Genomic DNA, 8,510 nt, shown 5'->3' on the forward strand with positions numbered 1-8,510 from the left:
TTCATTTCCCTGATGATTAATGATGTTGTGCACCTTTTCATGTACCTCTTGGCCATCTGCATGTTTTCTTTTTAAATTTTTTTCCTTGTGTGACTTTTTTATTATATTCAATTAGCCATCATATAGTACATAATTAGTTTTTGAAGTAGTTTTCAATGATTCATTAGTTGTGTATAACACCCAGTGCTCATCAAATCACATATCCTCTTGATTGCCCTCACCAAGTTACCCCATCCCCCACCCACCTCCCTTTCTGCAACCCTCACTTTGTTTCCCAAAGTCAAGAGTCTCATATGATAAGGGAAGGAAAACTGAAGGGGAAGAAATAGAAGAGGGAGACAAACCATATGAGACTGCTCAGTTTTTAATGATTGTTTTGTTTTTGTTATTGAGTTGTATGAGTTCTTTTTTTAAGTGAAAGAAGTATTTTTATTTTATTTTATTTTATCCACTTAGTCACTGTACACTATATCATTAGTTTTTGACGTAGTGTTCAATGATTCATTAGTTATGTATAATACCCAGTGCACACCACAACATAGACCCTCCTTCATACCAATCACCTTGTTACCTCTGCACCCCACCACACCCTCTTCTGAGACCCTCAGTTCATTTCCCAGGGAACATAGTCTCTCATAGTTCATCTCCCTCTCTGATTTCTCCTCCTTCAGATTTCCTTCCTCCCCATGCAGTTCTTTGTGCTAATGCTTATGTTCCACATTTGATTGAAACCATATAATAATTGTCTTTCTCTGTCTGACTTACTTCAATTAGCATAATCCGCTCCAGGTCCATACATGTAGATGCAAATGGTGGATATTCATCCTTTCTGATGGCTGAATAATATTCCATTGTATATATGGACCACATCTTCTTTATCCATTCATCTGTTGAAGAGCATCTTGGCTCCTTCCACAATTTGGCTGTTGTGGACATTGCTGCTATGAACATTTCAGTGCATGTGTCCCTTCTCTTCACTACATCTGTATCTTTGGGATAAATACCTACTAGTGCAATTGCTGGGTCATAGGGTAGCTCTATTTTTAACATCTTGAGGAATCTCCATACTGTTTTCCAGAGTGACTATACCAGCTTGCATTCCCACCAACACTATAAGAGTGTTCCCCTTTTACCATATCCTCATAAATATTTGTTGTTTCCTTTCTTGTTAATTTTTGCCATTCTAACTGATGTTGTACTTTTGAGTTGTATTTTCCTGATAGCTAATGAAGTTGAACACTTTCTCATGTCTATTAGCCATTTGTATGTTTTCTTTGGAGAATGTCTGTTCATGTCTTCTTCCCATTTTTGACTGGGTTATTTGTTTTTTGAGTGTTGAGTTTGAGAAGTTCTTTATAGATCTTGGGTATCAGCCCTTTATCTGTAATATCATTTGCTCATGGATTGGAAGAATAAACATTGTTAAAATGTCTATCCTGTACATAGTAATTTACACTTTCAATACCATCCCTATTAAAATACCATTGGCATTTTTCAAAGAGTTGGAACAAACAATCCTGAAATTTGTATGGAACCAGAAAAGACCCATAATCCCACAACGGAATGATTAAAAAGAGAAAACAAAGCAGGGGCATCATGTTGCCTGATGTCAAGCTGTATTACAAGGGTCTGATCACCAAGACAGCATGGTATTGGCACAAAAACAGACTCATGAACCAATGGAACATAATAGAGACTCTAGAAATGCACCCTCAACTTTATGGTCAACTAATCTTTGACAAAGCAGGAAAAAATATCCAGCGGAAAAAAGACAGTCTCTTCAATAAATGATGCTGGAAAATTTTGACAGCCACATGCAGAAGAATGAAACTGGACCACTGCCTTACACCATACACAAAGATAAATTCAAAGTGGATGAGTGACCTCAATGTGAGATAGGAATCCATTAAAATCCTAGAGGAGAACATAGGCAATAGCCTTTTTGACATAGGTCACACCAACTTCTTTCAAAATATGTCTCCAAAGGCAAAAGAAACAAAAACGAAAATGAACTTTTGGGACTTCATCAAGATCAAAACCTTCTGCACAGCAAAGGAAACAGTCAACAAAACTAAGAGACAACCCACGGAATGGGAGAAGATATTTGCAAATGCTATTACAGATAAAGAGTTGTATGAGTTCTTTATATATTTTGGATATTACCCCTTTATCAGATATATGACTTACAAATATTTTCTCCCATTCAGGAGGTTGACTTTTCATTTTGTTGGTATCTTCCTTTGATGTGCAGAAGCTTTTTAGTTTGGTTTAGTCCCACTAATTTATTTTTGTTTTTGTTGACTTTGCTTTTGTGTCAAATCCAAAAGCGTCATTGCCAAGACATGTCAAGGAGTTTACTGCTGACATTTTCTTCTAGGGTTTTTATGGATTTAGGTGTTATATTCAAGTTCTTAATCCATATTGAGATAATTTTTGTGTATAGTGTAAGATAGTAGTCTAGTTTCACTCTTTTGTATGTAGCTGTCCAGTTTACCCAACACCATTTATTAAAGAAACTGTTCTTTCCCCATTTTATAACCTGGCTTTTTTGTCATAAATTAATTGACCATACATATATCCTGGATTTCTTTGGCAGCATTAATGTAACCATCCTCTTGTAAACACAGAACATTTGACTGCCTACACATTATTTGTGCACTCATTTCATTTATTTGTGCACCTCACTTCATTTACTTCTAGAATAGTTCCTGAGCTGCCTGGGGAAATCCTGCTCTTGCACTGTCAAGCAATCTTCTTGACCAGGTTTCAAGATAAATGACCATCTGCTTCATCCTCGCACCCTCTAAGCTCTGTCTGTCAATAGTTACAAAAGACAATAGCTTCCAGACACTAGTCTATTTGATAGCTCCTACTTCATCAGTTTCCTCCTAGCACAGGCTGCCAACTCCCAGTAGAAAAGCAGAGACTGGGCTGATGTCAGGGTCTTTTCCAGTGGTGCAGTTTCTTCACCTCCTTGACTCTTCTAACACCATATAACCTCCATTTTACCCCTACTCCTTTGGCCTCACCTGAAATGCAGACCCTCATTTCCAGTCAGAATTGCCTGTTTTTCCAGAAGTGACATTGATGGAACCCTATGGTTTGACCCTACAGGCTTTCCCATTTTTTCACTCAATAAAGATTTACTCAGACCTAATATATGCCAGTATCTGAGTTTCAGTTAACCCCATGATTTCCTGCTTTTTTCCATTTTCCCACTCCCCTGTCTTCATATCATTCCCTGTCCATCTTTGATTCTGTATTCATTCAATCACTTCAATCTCTTACCTAGTACCAGACTAACTTTGGGTCAAGCCATCGTGTCCTATTCTAAGCCTAGGTTGATGAACACCACAGAGAAATAAAATTTAAGTAATCATCATGGAAATTTAGAGAGTTAATATACATTGAACACTTACTATGCGCAAAGCAATGTGCTCAGCAATTGCTAAGCATGGATTAACTCATTTAATTCAATGACCTTATTTTACTCATGTTCACTTTATAGATGAAGAAACTGAGGCATAGTAAAGTAACTTGCTCAAGGTCACACAGATAGGAAGCAGGATCTCATGAAACTGAGTGAGATCACAGTATATTCCTGGATTATAAACCAGCTAGGCTTTAACAACTTGCCCATTCTCTGCTGTAACTATTTCAAACCTTGTCCAATATTAACAAGCTTCCTTGAAACTACTGCTTTTCCTCTCACTTGGGGGACTTTATCTCCCAGTTCCTGGAGAACCTAGAGGTCATTAGGCATGACATCTTCGACTTGCCATTACAATAGACTCTACTACATCCACCCATCCTTCCCTCTTATCTTGGTCCCTCCTCCCTATCAAGGCCAACTCATCTCTAGGGGCTCTGGATCCCATCCCACCCATCGATTATCCTGTCTCCTGTTTCTTCAACTTGATTGGTTCCCCCCTAATCATATAAGTAAACTCATGTCTTTCCATCTTGTAAAAAAACAAATCTGAACTCCCTTTTAGCCACCATTTCAATAGAAGTCAAACTTCTGGAACAAGAATGTTGTGTAAATTCTCCCTTTCCTTAAAGACCATTCTCTTGACACTTCACTGTAGTGTGGTGTACACCCTCACCCCTGCTCCACAATGGCCTTGCTCACATCATCAGTGACTTCACAGATAAACATACAAGATCATCTTTTCTACCTCTATATTGCTGGACTTACACTCTAAGTAATACAATTTTCCATAAAATCCCCATGTCTTCCTTGGCTTCTGAGAGACCCAGCACTTCTGGCTCTGGTTTCAACTTGTCAATCCCTCCTTCTCAGGACTTTATGGGCTCCTGTTCCTTACTCCTCTCTTTCTCTTACACCCTTCATCTAAGGTGCCATCACCAAGTCAGTCCAGTTCTATCTTCCAAATACATCCAAAATTTAACCTCTTATCATTTCACTGCCTCCACCCTGGTTGGGGCTACCATTGCCTCTCACCTATATCATTGTAGGAGCTTCCTTCTTCACTTCACTTCTTCCTCCCTTGCTAGTACAGCTCCCTGGACATTTCACTAAGACCACGCCACTCCTCAGCAAAAAATTCTGCAAAGTCTGAAGTCTTTAAAATGACTCATAAACCCATCTGTTTATGATGTTTCTGTTTATGATATGTTTGTTTTTCATGTCTTTTCTGACCCCTCTCCTACCACTTTTCCTCCACACTTTCTCTGCTCTAACTGCACTGGTTGCCTTGTTCTTCTAACATTATAGTATGTTCCCACCTGAGGGTCTTTTTAGTTGCTGTTTGTTTTGCCTGGAATGCTCTTTCTCTAGATATTCTTATAGTTTGCTCCCTAATTTTCCTCAGATTTTTGCTTGAATGTCACCTTTTTGGTAAGGCCTATCCCAATTGCCCTTTTTAAAATAGCATCATCCCACCAATACTTCCTGTACTCCTTTCTTGCTCTATTTTTCTCCATAATATTATATACTACATATTTTACTTACATATTTTGTTCATTGTCAGCCTTAATGGAGACTTAATTATCATAATGAGAAGGAGACAATTAAAAATTGATAATAAATTCCATTCCTTTTATTCTTTTTTAAAGTTGATTTTGTATTAAAGTATAGTTAATATACAGTGCTATATTAGTTTCAAGTGTACAATATAATGATTCAACAATTCTATACATTACTCAGTGTTCAATGCAGTAAGTGTACTCTTAAAACATGGATGAACCTATAGAGTATTATGCTAAGTAAAGTAAGTCAGACAAAGACAAATATCATATGATTTCACTTATATATAAAATCTAAAAAGAAACAAAACACATGAATAAACAAAACACAACAGAAACAGACTCATAAATATAGAGAAAAACTGGTGGTTGCCAAAGGGTGGAGGGTTAGGGGATGAGTGAAATAGGTAAAGGGGATTAAGAGGTATAAACTTTCATTTATAAAAAAATAAGTCATGGGGATGATTTACAGCATAAGGGATATAGTCAATAATATTTTAATAACTTCATATGGTGACAGACAGTAACTAGATTTATTATAATGATCATTTATTGTGATGCTGTGTATATAAATGTCAAATTACTATGTTATGTACTTGAGATTAATATGATATTGTATTTCAACTGTATTTCAATTAGAAAAAAGAAAAGAATGAATTTCTTATTAATACAGTGCCTGCTTCAGAGCTTAGCCCTTTTTCCTACTCAGAAAGAATAAAAAATAAAAATTGACAAAAATAAATAACAATAAAAACGCATATGCCAGGAAGTGATATATTTATGGGTAAGAAAAAGGTCAGTTAAGGAATTGGAGAGTAAAGGGGTAGAAATGGGGATTGCTATTTTATATTTAAGTGTCCAGGGAAGGTCTCACTAATAAGATGTCATTTGAGCAGACATATGAAGGAAATGAGACCCAAACTATGTTAGTATCCATAGGACAAACACTGTAGGCAGAGGGAACAGCAAGTACAAAGCCCTGGAGGTGGGATTTAAGACAAGTCAAATATAGAAAGTCCTAAATAGAATCATTACATTTTCCGACTGACTTATTTCACTTAGCATAATACAGTCTAGTTCCATTCATGTTGTTGCATTTTCCTTAATCTTGTTTCTGTATTTCTCAGTTCAGTGGATGGCAACACCAACCAGTGCCTTGCCTAAATGAGAAACTGCAGGGCATTGGTCTGATGAGTTATGTACCTCCTCCATGACATTGGCTGCCCTAAGGCCAGAATCTGTGTCTAGTTCACCATTATGGGTATGGCACTAAATACAGAGCCTGACACAGCAGTGCTCAGAGAGTGGTAACATCATTCTGGTGGATGCTGGCAACTAAGTTTAATATTAGACCTGAAGATGCCTCATTTGACTATGTTCAACAAACTTATGGTAAGCATTAAGTTTGCGCTAAACTCTCTGTTGGGTGCTAAAGATAAAAAGATGCCCAGAGAGCCTCTGCCCTGGGAAATTTGGTCTGGCTCTGTACAATCAAGAGAAACTTGTGGGGGCACTTACATGTCTCAGTCAGTTAGGCATCTGCTTTTGGCTTAGGTCATGATCTCAGGGATCATGGGATCAGGCCCTGTGTTGGGCTCTGTGCTCAGCGGAGAGTCTGCTTCTCCCTCTCCTTCTGCCCCTCCCTCCCTTGCTCACAAACTCTCTCTCTCTCTCTCAAATAAATAAAATAAAATAAAAGACATTTGTGTATAAGAGATCAGAGACTATGTGTGTTTATATCAAAAAATGGTTTCAAAGTCATATAAGTTCTATAACTATGAAGATCTATACATTGGATCAGGAGACTAACAATAATAATAACAGCAACAGTAACTAGCATTTATTTAGGGCTTTGGATTTATCAGGCACTGTGAGAAATACTTAAATGAAATACTTAATTCTTACCCCAGTTCTGTGACATGGGTACTATTATTATTCCCATTTTGCAGAAGAGAAAACTGAGATGCAGAGAAGTAGAATAACTTGCTGAGGTCACACTCCTAAGTGATGGAGCTAGCATCTTAGCTCAGGTGGTCTGGTAGCAAAGTCACTACATTATTATGCTTGCTTCTCTGAGAATGACAAACTTAGCTAGCTGAGCCTCAGTCTTTTAGCTAGACAATCATGGTCTTACACACTTTGGCCCCAGACCTATCTTTTTTAGCCCTAATTTTCAGTTTTTTCTCTCCCCCATACAAACACTTTCTCTCCCCCTATATCCATATGCACCAGCCCCCAGGTGTCCAGAATCATAGCTCTTGCCCAACCTACTATACCCTCTTACACTGATGGGCTTTGGACTGGGCAAGAATCTTTTCCCTACTTTTCTGACTTGACATAATCATTAAGGTCATCCCTCCAGGGAACTTTTCTCTGATGCCCCTTCCCACCTTGTGGGGAAGGAAGCTCTTTATCTACAATGCTCCAGATCACTTTTGTCAGACTTCCTGTCTAGCTTTCAGCTCCTCAAGAACTCCATCCACTGAGTGCCCATTCTCCCAGAATGTTACCAATGTACCTCCTCTTCCCAATGCCTATCACCAGGCCTGGCAGAGAGGAGGTACCCATGGAGCATTTAGAAGCACCGTATTTATGTGGACTAGGCTGTCTACCTAAGTTTATGAAATTGCCTCCATACAGCCTGCACATCTGTTGTCATAAGCTTTTCACTGCCACCACATATCACCAAGCAGTGGAGGTATTATCTCCGTTTTGTTAGTGAAGAAACTTAAGAAAGTATTCTTGCTCTCTGACGACTAGCCTCTATAGTGATCAAACAAGTTGACCATGTGTCAGTCAGCATGTGGAAGGGGGGCCTGGAAGACTTCCTCTTTGAGAAGGCATTTTGAGGTACAAATTTATGCCCACACTTGTAGTTTCCATACACTGTCCCGGAGAAGAGTAGACCATACAAATCAGGGTTTGTACGACCCCACCCCCTTTCTTCCTTAATGTACACATACACAATCTCACCCTGAGACTTAGAAATATCAGGACCAAGAAGGGCACACAGCTGGAGAACTTCATTAGCATGTCAGATACTACTTTTGTTTTTCTAAAACCCTGTATCTTTTGGACCCAGGCCAGTATTCAATATCTGTCCATCCCAAGGCTAACTGATACAGTGGAATGTTTGGCTGCTGGGAAGACGACATAGAGAACTAGCTCCTGTGACAGGAGTAGCACAGGAGTATCTCCTTGTCTCACCATTATTCAATTCCACCACTTGACTGTTTTGCACAGTTCCTCTCTCCCTATGGAGAGAGGTAGTGGAGACTGTTCTGGCCCTGTTTTTCTCTGGGCTCTGGGATTTGGAAGCTGTCTTCTTCAAATTGTAATATTTGGCCTACTTCAGAGAATCAGGGCTCTAGGTGAAACACGAACAAATGGCAGGCAACCAGAGGCACAAGGCAGTTGCAGAAGCATACGGAAGAGGCACCTGAAAAAGGTCACTTCCAAATCAGGTCCAACAAAACAGGTCCAACAAATGAGAATCAGGACTTTACATTTGCAAAGCAGGA

This window comes from Mustela putorius, unplaced genomic scaffold, assembly GCF_011764305.1.
Source record: "Mustela putorius furo isolate JIRA1106 unplaced genomic scaffold, ASM1176430v1.1 tig00001472_pilon_pilon_pilon, whole genome shotgun sequence".
Taxonomy (NCBI): Eukaryota; Metazoa; Chordata; class Mammalia; order Carnivora; family Mustelidae; genus Mustela; species Mustela putorius.